The 15,792-nt window shown below is 35.8% G+C and overlaps 1 protein-coding gene across 5 annotated transcripts in view; it reads left to right on the forward strand.

The window, feature by feature from the left end:
- B3GALT1 (beta-1,3-galactosyltransferase 1) overlaps positions 1 to 15,792 on the forward strand; it is a 205,381-nt gene that overhangs the window by 88,036 nt on the left and 101,553 nt on the right. The window lies entirely within an intron of this gene.

The following is a 15,792-nucleotide window of genomic DNA, read 5'->3' on the forward strand; positions in this document are numbered from 1 at the left end:
TTTCCTTTTACAATGTATTAGATTTCACAAGCAGGTTGTTAGTAATGTGGCCAAAAATTAGCCAAGATCTCAGGGAAGTAGATGCAATAAATAAACAATTTGTATTTCACGTGGCAGTGTTTCCCTGCAAATTTAGTTTTTCCCATGCCAGTAAATTGACCTTTGCCTCTCCCAACCTCTAGTGCCACCTTTAGTGGTCTAACTCTGAAGCAAAATCCAACCAAGGACAGATCATTCTTCAGGACCTATTGTTCAGGCACTACTTAAATTTTAACTGACACATTTTGTGATATCAAATAGTGGAAATATACAGGCTTGCTACTTTTTGGAATAGGTTGGCTCTAAAAACCAAAGTCCATTAGATGAGGCATTTCAAGATCTGTTACAGGAACAGAGGATTTTAAAATTATTCATGCTAGTTGCGCAGTACTTTAGATGACATCTTCAAAGCTATCAGCTATTCGAGTGTTCGGTTTGAGCAGCCAGAAAGTAGAATACCATTCCCTTTAGCCAGATCTTTAGCAGGAATAAATCAGAGAAATTCTAGTAGCTCTCAATATTTCCTGTTATGGGTTACATATTTTGCTTTCCTGATAGCTTTTACCAGCTATTAGGAAGATAACTTCATATTTTTCTTTTTCTTTTTTTAAATAAGTCATCCAAGTGACTCATTGTTGTAACACAGCTTCACAGTAAAATGAACAGAGGTTCACAGACATATGGCACCTGTAAGCTTTGCCCTCCTTGCCCTTACTACCAAAACCCACTGAGTACATTTACCACTCTCAAAGTTTGACACTGCACTGATTTATACTTGTGAATACTGGCAGCCCAATGATGGCAGAAGGGACTGAACTGCAGTTGCTGTGCAAATTACTGCATCCATTTCCATTTCTCAGCTAATGTTAACACCAACTCATTACACATTTTCCACTATATTATCAAAATCTATGAAGTTTTCACATATTTCAGTCTGAATGCTGCTCAGTATGCTTATTCCATACGTAATCTTCTGTTCCAGACATAAAAAAGGCTGATGTAAAAATGACTGATAATAAATGAGGTTTATTATTCAGAGAGAGAGAAGAAGAGGGAAGAAGGGGAAAAGCCAGTTCTCACTACTTTAGTCAGTGGGGTTCTTCCCTTTTAAGTTGGCAGGAATCTTGAATATGTGTTAACTGACAGCTCAAGTTTAAAGGCTCCATGCTGTAAACATACTTGCTAAATTAGCAAACATTTGTCTATTGTGATCTTCTTTAAAGGAAAGCTATATATTATTACAAGAGGGACCAATATTTGTATATTTTTTTCCTTCTAAGAATGTATTCAGTTCTGAACTAATGAAGAATAACTAGGGTTTGACAGAATTAGTGTTTACTTTACCCTAATAAATAGAGAATTTACCACTATATTTTAAATACTTTGATTTCTGTTATTCTGATAAACTCTGTTACCTTAACAACAAGCATAAATTAATGCAGTATTTCATAATAGATTTCCAGTGCAGCAGTTTTAAATTGGTAATGGAAAAATAACTTTTTAAAAACTACTTAGTAATTTCTTCTGAAAAGATAAAAATGTTTAATTAAATACTGGAAATGGAATGTCAGTATGAATTCTTCAAGCTAAAATCTTAGCATGACATGGTAATTATTACTACTTTTATTTTTGAATAGATTTACAAACTATTCAACTTTTATATTGAAGAACTCAGGAAAACAAAGAAAATAATAAATTGAAGAGTTTACGGGTTGAACTCAAAGAAAGAAACATGTTCTGAAGTTTTCTCATGACAGCCAATGTTTTTTCTGCCTGTTTAGTTCACTTAGGCAGTTAATTTTTTTGAGTAATCGATCATGACATTATTATAGTGTAATATTGACTATATTAGTTGTGTACACTTTTTAAGTCTCCAGTTGCTTTTGGAAAATGCAGGTAGGCTAAACATTTGCTATGCTTCAGAGGAAGAACATTCAATTTCACTTAGCAGGAAAATCACAAGTATTTCTATCTAACCACAGTTTTTAAATAACAAAGAGGTCAAAGGTGACAGTATCTCAGGAGAATTTCAGAGTGGACAGAATCTTAACAACACGACCTATTTAAGTATTACACTGTGCATAGTAAAACCAAACTGTCAGCTACGCACCTTGGTTTTAGTGAAAATGCAGTATTTAAAAATTTGGAACACTGGATATATAAACTGGAATAATGAAATTGTCAATATGGTCAACCTCTGACTTTACTTCCAGAAGCACTAATATACTCAATTTATTATAAATACACCTCTACTTGAAAACTTGAAAAACAAGCAACTGCCCTGTGCTTTGGAGGTGTCAAAGACCTAGCTAAATACAATTTCTGTATCTCTGTTAGGGATTTTTTTGACATGTATTCAACTGTCAATTCTCATATAATTCTTCCAAAAAGATCCTCTAATGGATATTTGCAATAGATTATGAACAGATGTTACTCCTGCTCTGCTGATTCCTGTAAGAGGACTTGTATCTTTGATGGATTATGAAGAGTGGATGAAACCATAAGTGAACAACAACAATACACTAAACAAAATATTTAGGTTTGCACTGCTTCTTATAAATGAAGTCATTCACAGCAGATTATAGACTGGTGCTTCCACACTATTTTAAATCTAAGTCTTTCTATGCCTTCAAAAGATGACAGACTCTCAAGATAAATAACTGGCAAAATCTCATATCCTGATTACCCAACATGATCTGTATTTGCTGCAGTCCAGAAGAAACCTAGATATCATTTCAGAGTAAGGACGCAAGATGCCCTCAATGGTGCTACAATGTTATTTCTAATATTAGCAGTTTTCAGAGATATAGTAAGCAGATCCCATATTACAAGCGTGTTTTTTAGCTGCAGTGCCTACACTGCACAGTTGTCCGGGCCAATCCAGTCACTAGTAAAGTACTAAACAGTTTCCTATCCTTTTGTTCCCAAAGATGTACCTGCATCACATATATTATATAGGTTCAAAAAAAAAAAAAAAAAAAAGAAAATTGTTTGAAGCAAACAGCAGAATCTGATAAATGAACAAAATTAAAAGCATAGGACGACATGTTCTGAGCAAATTCATCTTATTTGAATGCTCAAGTACCACAATGAAGGTTCTGCCATCCTTATTTACACCTTCATCTCCAAGAGCACTTCATCTCCTGCTCAAACCTGCATCCTGAAAGCAACATTAAGTGTTTTCCTGGAACAGACTAGTCAAATAGATGTTCAGATGATGTCTGTAATTTCTTATTTTTAAAGTTGTATGGCTGAAATAACATCATGCTAGCAACAGATTACGTTATAAATTGTACTTAACTGCGTAGAAATAAACCTACAAGGTATCTAAGTCCCCATCAAAATGGAATAAAGCATGAGAGCTTTTCTTTACACTGGAAAATACAAGCCTGAACATTGTACCAAGAATGAAAAAAACCTTTTATAGTACCTTGTTTACCCCAACTAAGGACCATCTGATTTCTATGAAGTGCATTAAAACATCAGAGGTATAAATTCTTTTTTGCAGTTTAGAATGTTATTGAAAATTATTTTGACATCACAGATGACAGCAAATGTGATTAATGGGTGCTGATAATTAGAGTTTCATTCCGGTGTTTATTGCTTGTCAGTACCAATTAATAGCTCCACAAAACCCCCATTCATTTCACAATATTACAGAATGATGGCTTGTGGAAATTACGCTAAACCAGCACTTTCAATTAGATTTTTAATTTTATAGTATACTGACTAACAGTTATAGTTTTATAATAGCAGTGATGTTTTATTGTAATCACTCTAATTACGTGTATGTTTATCTGGAGAATTACAATTTTTATAGTAGTCATATTAAAAATAGTCAATTGCATGTTACCATTTCTTTAAAAGTGTAGAGAGTTTTGGTCTTTATCAGTAAAGATAGTTTTAAGTGTGAGTTACATGGGTTTCATCCCAGCATTTGATAGGCAAGATGCTACGGTTAAGAGATGCAAAAAAAGTTTAAGTTCCTCAGTGTCAAGCACCAGCTGGTGTGACATGTGGCACAGCCACCCAGTTGTAAGTCTCCTGCCTATAGTTGGCTGTGCTGTGCTTATAAAGCTGTAACTGTCTCATCTGATCATTTCCAGAACTGTAGGAAGAGAGGAGGGCATTCTTCAATAAAGGGAAATATACTGATTTTGGAGAGGCACTGAGAAGCATCCTCACCTTTGGCTCTTTCTCCAGTAAATAACTTCCTGCAGTCAGAAGATAAAAAATGAAAAAAGTAAAAACAACAGGAAAGGAGAAGGAATCAAGGAGGAGCACACAGGGGAGAGAGAAAGGGTTGTGTAAGATACAGTATGATAAAGTTGATGGAAAGCAGTTTTTAAGTTTCTTAACTGAGAAATCAGCAGGTTCCAAGGTTTAACATGCCTGTAAGATAAATCTTGAAAATATAAGTATATTATTAAAAATTCTGGCCCCCAGGAAGTTAGTGCATTTCTAATACTGAGATCTCTATTGTCAGGATCTGGGTCCCAGATAATCTAATAAAGTTCAACAAAGTGGAGAAGGGAACAATGTGGAGAAAGAGCTTTATAAATTCAATTTCTTAGTTAGCAAGGCGCATACTGATTTCACTTGCATAAGTGTTTTCCCCTAGGGCTCCCCTTGACTTCAGTTTTTGATGCAGAGAATACAATTTCTATGAGAATACTTAAATAAATGTTTGTTCTGCTTTGTCTTTTGTTTCAACATGCTCTTAATATTTGCTGATAAGTTTGATTATTTTTCTAATTTAATTTTAGTTTTACAAATTATCTGATGAATCTCCCAAATAAAGAAAATTCTAGTAATTCAATCTTGTAATTCTTCCAGACAATGAAATTATCCTAGTATAAAACACCGTAGGATGAGAATCTGTCCCATGAAGCACTGATTTATTTTAGCAAAGAATTGAATTTAAAGAGAAAGTCAACAATATAAGTGACTGTGAGAGTTATAAAGGAATTCCACTTCAAAACTGCAAACTTTTGTGCGTTCTATTTAATATAATAATTTTCCATCCAGTAGTGGTCGTTTCCAAATCAATACCAAACTCTGAAGAGAACAGGAGCAAGACCTTTCTTATTACTATTTAATTAGTTTGTGCAAGTATGCAAAAGCAGAAAGTTACTGCTGGTGACAGGGGACCCTGAAAAGATGTACGTGTTTGTTTGATTAGAAAAAATCTTTATGAGGAAGCGCAGGTAATTATACAGAGGTATGTAATCTTTTTTGATGTATTTTAATACTGGCCTTCAGGCTACCTGTTCAGAAGTATTTTTTTTTACAGTTTCATGATACTACTTAGGTTTTTAATGTATATTAGCACTTAATGGCCCTAATTAATATTTCTTCTACTATGGCAGATGCTGCGTAGGCCATGGCGAAACGAAGTGCAGCGTTAGATGGGACTAAATACAGGAAATAACTAGCTTTGCTATTCCCAGGGTAAATTTTGGCTAAGTCTAGGTGAGGTATTATTTTAGAACAATTGTTTTTCTTATAATTCCTTTTCAATTCCCAATGTTTATTTGGAAAATAAACCATAAAAAAATGTCATTCAATAAATTATGATTTAAAACATCATGATTAAAGAGAACAAAGTATATAGTATCTATGACAGGAATCTGATACAAAGGGACAATAGTTCAAAAATGCAATTCAGTTCTGTTGTTTGATCTAATTTAATAAACCCTTAGTCTTTCTATCATAGAACACAAATTCAGGAATTGCAACACCTGTAGATCAAATTCTAATCTTTCATTTTCACTTCTCAGCAACTCTCAGGTTTGATAATACCAACAAAAAGAGTCACACAATATATGTTCCATATCTAGAACTGAATTTATCACTTGGGGGTTACTTATTCTATGACTGAAGATTTTCTTCTGCAAGAGAAAAATAATGATTTATCTTCTTTATTTTCTGAATACATAAACACTGAATTTTTATTTGTTTCCCCCAAATCCCAATTTTTCATTCCTACTGTAACATTCTCAGTAGTTTGTTACAGCAGTTGTACATTATACTCCTCACTGTCTTAAAACCACAATGATATTCAGCCTTCCCTGGAAGAGGAACCTTTTCACTTGCGATCTGTTTTTAATTCAGTTCAGCTACAATAGACGAAAACTGAGCAATAAATCATAAAGTCAAGAATAGGCTTATTTTTCTATATCTATGTAAAGGTAATGTTACTTGATGTCAGCAAAAGCAGTGATTAGTCAGCCTCTGAGACGACTGGGTATTGCTAAGATTCTCCAACCAAAAATCTTGAGGTCAGTTAAATGTAAGTTAAGATCCTAAAAAGTGGCTGCATCCTCATTTTTTTCAGCACAGTATTACCATTTTGAGTGTGTGGAGTACTTATAAGCCTCATTAAATTCAGTCACTTCTGAATGATGAACCTCAAAAAATGTATAGCAAGAGACAGCTCCAAGAACAGATACATCAACTTTGAAGTAAGTTCCTCCCATGGGAGAAAGCTTACATTCTGTTTGTTTTAGGTTATACAACCTTGTTTCTTAACTCAGTCAATTTTTAGTGAAAACCAAAGGGAAAGCCCCCCCAAAAAAGCAGCAAAGCGCCCCCCCAGAAGAGCACATGAATAACCTTTTGTTACAGTCCTTTTCTTTAATATGGACTGTAAAATTTATGCTCTACAGTCAGCAAGAGGCAGCGTATTCCTTTCTGAAGGAAGTGATTCATTCACAATGTCCACAATCCTGAGAGTACTGCCGCTTCTTACATCCTCGTGGTCCCCTGCATAGAAAGACAAATGCAGTGGACATGCAAAATCTGCTCTGCTTTGGTGCCGTGGCAGCGTGTCATTTAGGACTGGTACCCAAGAAAGGACCAGAGGGAACCTTTCCTCCCTCATAACTGTCTCACATAAATGAAAGGCATGTTACTTCTCATTTATAGAGTCATCAATAATTAGTAGTGCTGCTAGATAAGCTTAATCAATAAGGACAGCTAAGCAGGCCATGTGGTTGCATACCATCCTACCTCCAGGTCTCCTATCCTTCTACCCATCCCACATCAAAAGGATGGATATGAACCCATGCTCAAGGAATGTTTTGGGATGTACACCACCTCCCTAAGCCATCCCAGTGCTAGATCATATGACCACCGTCTCCCAGCACACACATGCATATTTCCATGCACACACACCACATAGTCTTCTGGCTGGTAGATAGAAATCCAGATGATTTCATTAAGTGATACTTCCTCTAATTTTATGCTTCTTTTAGTCACTCTGCAGTAACAGTTTTACTGGAGTTTAGTGTCACAGTTATGTGTGGGATCATTTCAGTTACATTCACTGCAATCATTTGCGGTTAAAAATCGTAGAATCACTTGGTTGGAAAAGACCTTTAAGATCATCAACTCCAAATATACCTGTCCACCACTAGACCATATCCCTGAGCACTTCATCTACCCAAGTTACTTTTTGTTGCCATTTTTTTCTCATTGAGAATCAAATGCTGAAAAAGAGCCCTTTCAAAGACTTAGATCTTCTGAATGATGATGCACAGGAACACTTTCTTAATTAGTTCAGAAGTTTTTGGTACAAGTTTTTTTTAAGAGAAGTGTGCTGCGAAATCCACATTGGTAATTCAATTATTGTTTTCCAAATGTAGTATTTTACACAATACCTAGGGGAACTAGAAATTTCCTCTAAGAAAAAACTCTAGGGAAATGGGAAAGCCAGTACATCTGGGCAGAACAGGGAATGTCAGACGCTCATTAGCTGTCCTTTTTTGGATGTAGATTCTAGTTTCTGCATGCCTTTCTAGTTCTCAAGTACCCAACAGTTTTACCGTGCCTTGACTCATCAGATAATTAAAATATGCATACTTTCAATAGCATAAAACTCATCAGAACATGCATGCAAAAATTTAAAGCCTTTTTTTTTTTTTTGAGTAGCACCTATAAGTATCAAGAACAACAAAGCCAAAGAGAACATAAGCTATAAGTGGAAAGGAGGAATAGGCCACAGACTTTTGTTAGAATGATATTGAGGTTGTATCAGTATGTTTTCTAAACTCAGCCAAAATTTCTGCTGGCAAAGCTCTCACTAAAGCATTAGCTACTCCATCATTTCAGGGAATGTTGTGTATTCTAGTGTCTCTGTCCAGAAACCTACTTGTATTATTACGAAGTTAATCGGGAATATATCCCCCCAACATGCTGTACTATGCTCAGGAAGACTATATTTAACACTGTAGAGGAGGATAATCTTTAACTTTACTCTAAGATCCATAGCTCTTTAGATTTTGTGGGAGTTTCTGCTTGTTTACTAATTATAAGTGTATGTTATGGCTGTTGTGCTGGAGACTTTAATCTGATTAGTAGAGGAAACAAAAACCTTAAGATTTTACTGCTGTGTTATTTACTCTTGCGTTTTGTGTCTTCGTTCCTGAACTTCATAAGTAGCAGGATTGTGGTAGTCTGCACTGTCTTTGTTAAAAAATCAAGTTCTTCTACTCCTGCCTTACACACAAAAAAAGAACTCAAAGAAGAGTTTCACTCTGGCTGGAGAACTGGCTTTCAATAGAAGGCTCATCAGTATTTGTTATAATTTCACAGCAGGAAAGACCATGTAATTATACTAAGAAGTTTCCTAAGAGGTCTACATCAGAGCTTCTATATTCACATCATTGTTATACTTATTAGGTGCATGGATTTCAGGCATTTGCCTCCCGTAACTCGTCCTTCTTACCTTCTATAACTTGTGTTTAATAAGCAGGCAAAAGCTCCTCTGAGCTTTAGTAGCAGGAGATAATTGTTCTATGCTTTCTGCAGTTTCCTCTCCAGCACTATAACATACATCATTTGCTAATGGTTAATTATTTTGTGCACTTGCAGTTCAGTCTCCTGAGGAGTGAAATTAAATTTTCTGGTTATAGCCTAGGAGAACGTGGACTCAAAACACACACATACTTAAAAGTTTTCCTGAAAACTACTCAAAGCAGTTCCTTGGCACACGGGACACGGAGTGGCAGGCCTGACTTTTATTCCAGGTGGCACTTGATTTGATGTTCACTGATTGCATCAATGGCCAGAACTATTTATTTGAACCTAACACTGATGAATATGTCCTTTTCTGTTATTGAAAGACTGTTTATTTACTCCTGCAAGAGGCTGTACATACCACTATAACTAAATGATTCAGTACTTCAAGAAATTACTCATTCTATCTGAATTTTGCTTACATTTGCCTGAAACTAACAGTCTTGGCAAGATACAGCAAACCAGCCTTGGATCACTCTTAGTGCTAGGAACGTAACGCTTGAATTCATTCATCCTGGAAAGTCAAGGAGTGCATTGTAATCCTTTGCCCAGACTTCATTAGATAGCTAGTATTTAAATGTGTATACTGAACAGAACAAATATGTTTTGTCTACTTTTACTAGAAATATGCTGATCCCTATGTGCATGGTGTAAATTATGCCCAGATATATTGGAAAACATGATAAATAGAACTGTTTGCAAATATTCCAGTGAAAAGGTTTTCTTGAGAAGATCCATTTTCATAAACCAGAAGTATTTTCCTGGAGCTTTATGAATTTTATGAATTTTCACTGAACAGAAATCAGATGCATAGGATCCCTTGTTTGAACTCATAACAGGTTATTCCAAGAGATCTAGAAATTTTTCAGTTTGTTTTTCTTCTGAGCAAATGCAGTGTTCTGAGAAAAATTGGGATCAATTCTTACAAGACAGAAATCCTCTTTTAATAAGTCTTTTATGTTATCTTATTTTCCCTTTTCTTATCTGGTTCCCAAAGTAACTTAGAGAATGAGCTCTAAGAGGTACTTTAAATTTCAGAAGCTGATTATGGCCACTTAGAGCCTTTGTGATACTGCAGGTAACTGCAGTTATGTCAGCGTACGATCAAAAAATAAAATTATGCTTCTTCAGATACAGAACTAGTGCAACTTTCAAGAAGAAAGAAGAGTTTTTTGTCTGCTTTGGTAAGGTTACCTGTTATGCCTATATCAGTAACAAATTGTTTCTACTAGAGACTAGGCTTTATTGTAATGATTTGTATGACTATCAGTAATGATAACACCCTAGCAGAATAAAAAGCTAGATAAGGGAGATTAATTAGCATTAATTTAATTCAGAGAGCAACTCTCACTTCACCTCCCTTATTTCATAGAAGAGCTGCTGCTGAAATATTTTGCTGTCTTTTTCTTTCCTATAGGGCAAATGCACCTTGATCTCTTTCTCCTGTTTTTCAGTACAAACAATTTGTATTAAATATTTATATTGTTCTGAGGTTAAAAGAAAAAACGCACAAAAAAACCCCTTGTCTATAATTCATTTGGATTTGACTTTGATGAGGGCTTTTCCTCTTGAATTCACAAGAAGACAAGCTGTCCCAGAACTTATTTTCCTTATAAATGAAGCAATTAAACAGCAACCCTCAAATGTGGAAGGAAAAAGAAAAATCCAAGGACGTTGTTTTATTTCAATTAAGAAGAGGAATATGTTTGAGAGAAATAGACAATTTCTGAAATATTTTAAGGAACTTTTTAGCCAGCTGTAACAAAGGAGCTGTTTTTCCTTTTTTTTTTGAATGCTAGGTTGCAAATATCAGAACTGCTTAGTAGTTTATCAGTCCCTGGAAACATCTGAGTTTGCCAAATAGTTCTTCTGTAGACAGTTACAGTTCTGAGTTTCAGCTATGCAATATCTTAGACAGAACTACATAAATTTTCATTACTCTGCTATCTGAGATTTTCCCCCCATCTAGTTTTAGTAGAACAAGGCATCCTAGAGAAAGTATGTGTAAACTTTGGGCTACTGTCTGGCAGGTCAACAAGAAAGACCAAATTCCTCTTGAATGTGCATGTCTCAGAATCACCACCTTTAAATTAGTCAATTAAGAGTAAGGTTGGCTGCATTCAATTCTGTCAGCCTATAAACAACTGAGCTGAGCTTATTCCACTGATGAAAGAGGAGGCTGCACTGCAGTTACATAGAATAACACAGAGCTTTTTGTTATACAATTCTCCTAATTATCTGTTCTGCCTGGCCTCCCACTTCCTTGGGAGCCTGAACACATTTGAACTGATGCTATATAAAAAAAGTGTAGAATTAAGTACTGTCAAACTGGCTGGTTGTCCTTGATTACTTCCTCTTGGAAGCAAGAATTAGAAAAGAAGTGCTTTAATTTTAATACTGATTTTTACTTTGAAAGAAAAATTTCTTCATACTAAACCTCTCTTGCAAATACTGACAGACAGACCTTTTTTTTTTTTTCATAGTTTTCTACAGCAGCTACTTTAGAAAGGGCAGTATTCTGAAGTTCTCTACATTTTATTTCAGCCATTCTGCACAACCAAGACATTTTGTAAACAGAGACTGAATATCAGTTAAGGTAATGTGATAAAATATACAAAACACAATTGATGAAGAAATGGTTAAGTGAGCATAAAGATCTGGAAACAGGGAATTTGCACCAAATTTTAAAAATTTCCACTATTATTTGATTAATTAGTCTAAGCACCCTTTGTTTATTTTGTTTCTTTCAGTGGAAAGAAGACAGAGCACATATTGCTTGCATACCTTTCTCTTATTTTATGTTTAGAGTCAGTACTCTTAAACAGTAAGACTTCATTTTCTAGAACACTTCCCTTCCATGCCTTCCCCTCTCTCCTCACTGATGAAGAAAATTATCACAACTCAGGGCCCCAAATCACGCAGACTTTGTAACCCTCTGAGTCACAGAAAAGTAGCACTCATTTAAAGTTTCGGTGCAAGCAGCTTTTGTTGTTTTGTTTAGAGAGGTTCATTTCATTTGAAAATATTTCTGGTAAGGAACATTTCTGACTTTTTAGTATAGAAATTGTAGCATTTGTGTTGGAAAATCATTCTTAGGTAAGAATGCTTCCTGAGTGAAAAGACATCATCGCTTTAAGGGATGACAAATACAGTAACTGTTTCCCATTTGAAAATAAGTAAGCTGAGAACAGGAGAAATGTGCTTTAACTGTTTTGCAACAGTTTTTTCCAATAAGAAATAGTAACAAAGAGCTATGGGGAAATTTTTCAACTTTTCTTTCTCATTGATTCTCACTAACAAAAGCTGGTAGACAATCTGTGTGATGAAAGATAGAATGCTTCCCCAGGAAATGTCATGTTGAAGCTGGATGCTTACAGTGTATTTTGTGTATTTTGTCTCATTTACTCATTTACATCATCCAGCTGGAAAACCAGGTAAAAATATTTGGAATAAACCCTAACGAAAAATATAAGTTCAAAACAGATACCTTTGGAACATTAATTCAGACTATTGGTCACCTTTCTCATGTGAATCATCCCCTTACCAAAAATGACATAAGCACATAGCTCTTGCGAGAAAAAAAAATGCTTTTACATTTCAAAAAGAAACCATCAGAAATGTAATGATGACTGCAAAAAGCTTCTCTACTGCTATTGTATTTTTCTTGAAAGATAGTAGAAAGAATCTGAAATTTCAAAATACAACAATGTATTTAGTGTCCTACACTGCTCTTTTACTAAGACACCTTCAGTGACTTGGTTAGTTGTATTTCACTAACTACTCTATATGAAATTAATAAATTAAATTAATTGTTGTATCAAGTCAAATTACTTAAAATTCTCAAATAAGGACTAAATACTGGGATTTCAAATAGAAATCAGTTCTGTTACTACCTGTGTTGTCATCTTTTGGTGCTATATATGTAGGTGTTTTACTTACAAGTTAAATTCTCAGTGAAGGAAATCCAAAATTGTTGTTCATGTGCTCTGCGATAAAAAAGTTCCGGTTTCTTGTATGAGCCAACAATTTTCAAGTGAACAGGGCCTTTATAAGACATATTTTAACATGGGTGTAGATTAATAATGTGTTAGCAGAAAAAGACATCTTGAGCTTAGTTCAATTATCCTTCCATCCCAATTATACTGTGACATTAAATCTTGTGACATTTAATAAGAAAGGCCATTTCACCCATGGCTGCCTCAACTGCTGACAATTTATGCAACACTGTTCCCTCCTAAGAAACTATTCTAGGAGAAGGCAGCTTTTTCACATGCTGATATGCCTAAATAACCATGTAAATTAAATAAGATGCCACAAAATATATAAATTGTTCATCCTACAACTACCTGATACCTTTGACTACAGAAAGAGGAATTAACCAGGCTGGCGTAAATTCTTTTTGCAACTGCAATAGTGCTAGTGGACTAAAATAAGAAAGAAGCAGGTACAAAATAACAAAGTATTTGCATGTAGATATCTCTCTTTTCTATATAGTGATTCCCATTTGTGAATATGAATTCACAAATTGAAAAATAATTTCAATTTTTTATTAAAAAAATGCTTTTAAACAAAACTTTCAGTGACATCACTAAATAAGCCACTGGAGTAAACCTAGCGTTGTCTTCCTCAAGGCAGAACTGAGTGTCAGCCTTTAGGACTAATTCAATATTCTTTCCAGGACCACAAACATACACAGTCCTTATCATAGATTATTAGCAAAGAAAGCTGAGCTAAGTCCTCATCTCGCCTCAAAACTGGAAGATGTATAGCTCGATCTTTATCTGAAATAACTAGCGTTGTTGATAGGCCACTGGCTTTGGGATTCAAGCTAGAATCTCCACTCAGCACCCAACAACAGTATGTGAATGTATCAGCTGGATCTACAGATGTCTCGAGGATTTTTGCAGCAAGTCACATTGCCTGGTAGTTTAAAACTAATGTTTCAATTAACTTTTGCCTCTGAAAGTTGCAAGGTGTGTTTAAGACGATCATTTTCATATTTTCAGAGAACTGTGGAATCATACACTTCAGTAAATGGCTGGCTTTCAAAAAGAATCGGAGTTCTTCCAGCAATTTATTTTGCTTCACTATGAAATGTAATTTTATGCTAACATGGCACATCTGGACTACTATTTAGGTAGAACAGATGTTTCAAAACAAATACCCAAACATTGAAAAGCAGGTTGTTTGCCACAGGTAAAACCTCTGTGAAAGTCACAAGGACTAAAGGATTGCATTCTGCCTGATTAAGACTAGGTAAACTAATTCAGGTTCATGCTCATGGTAGAAATGCTTTGGGGTTTTTTTTCTTTCCATGTCTGTCTTCTGTCCAGGACTAGCTATTTTGCAGTTTTTCTGTGAAGTTACAACATAAAGTATAGGAAAATCAGGTAACAAAAAGCAAAATTAAAAGTTGAATCTTGTCTCTTTTCAAAGGATATAAAAAAGCAGTTGAATTTTAACCACTCCATACTATGAAACTCATATGCTTTTATGGATTTGTGGGTGGACAGAACAGTGTGTGTCTTCATGCGTACTGGCAAAAGGTAATCCAGCTGCTCCAACTTCAAGGCATGCCACAAACTGATATGCAGAATTGAGAAATGAATGAATCACTGAGCCTTTATCCTTCTTTGAAATCATAGTTATTTTTGGTACCAAGTTATAAAAAGTTATTTTTTTGTAGAAATGGCTGTGCAGGAAGAAGCACTATACAAAATCCTCTGAAAATATGCAATATAGAAAACACAGTGCTATCACTGAAGATGTCCCTGGCAAGAACTTTATGCCAGTACCAGATTTCATGCATCTCTTCAGGTAATATCTCTATAAAGCATTCGAAGCCTAATACAGAAGAAGATAACTAATTTACATTTGTGGCAGGAGCAGGTAAAATCCTTGGTAACAACAACCAGCAAGACACTAACCAAATACAAGTGAGAGGGATGAAACCAAAACAATTAAACTAAGGTCTGCCTCTTCATTGTGGTACTTCTAGGGAGCTGGCCTCTTCTCCCAAGTGACAGGGGACAGGATAAGGGGGAATGGCCTCAAGCTCCACCAGGGGAGGTTCAGGCTGGACATCAGGAAAAAAAATTTAATGGAAAGGGTCACTGGGCACTGGCAGAGGCTGCCCAGGGAGAGGGTGGAGTCATCTTCCACGGAGGTGTTTAAAGGACGGGTGGATTAGGTGCTGAGGGGCAATGGTTTAGGGATTGTTAGGAATAGGACTCGATGATCCAGTGGGTCCTTTCCAACCTGGTGATTCTATGATTCTATGAAGAGAGAAGGAAGAGACATTTTCAAGCCCAAGCCCATTTTTCTTTTCATTTCCATTTCTTAGGAAAAAGATTATGTTGCTAGGAGGAGTCAGATTTTATTACAAATAGAGTACTGAAGCTAAATACCACCAAAATTTCTAATTTCTTTAGAAACTAAATACATAGCTAACACTTGAGAGTATTTCAATGACAGGATGAACAGATCTGCGAACTTTCACAGTGTAGAAAATCCTCAGGGTCAGGGCTAACTGTCAGCACAAAGCAGTCAGCTGCTCACTTAAAAGCCTGTTGTCTTTGTGTGTGCTGTGTGAAATGAATGCTGGCTTTGAACACTTGCTCCCTACTTGCACAACCATCCTCTGCTGACATTCTGGGCCCCTGTGTCCTTTCAACAAGGAAGAGCCAGAGTTACTGGTGCTGGTGGCCCACAGGTACTGTCCCTACCTCCCTCTCCTCTTGTGATTGCTGGCAGGAGCAGAAAGCCCTGCTTCCTGGGACCTTCTCACTGTGTTCTGTGGTCCCTCCACCTCTGCACCCCACAGGGGCAGCCTGGGCACTCATAATGGAGTCCATAGGAATGCATTTTATCTGACATTTAGTTGTCTTCTGTTACAGCTGAAAGTTGATTAAAGTTCAGGGGCTCATGCTAACGGCTATAGTAACTAAGCCTGAC

This window comes from Cuculus canorus, chromosome 6 (assembly GCF_017976375.1).
Source record: "Cuculus canorus isolate bCucCan1 chromosome 6, bCucCan1.pri, whole genome shotgun sequence".
NCBI lineage: Eukaryota > Metazoa > Chordata > Aves > Cuculiformes > Cuculidae > Cuculus > Cuculus canorus.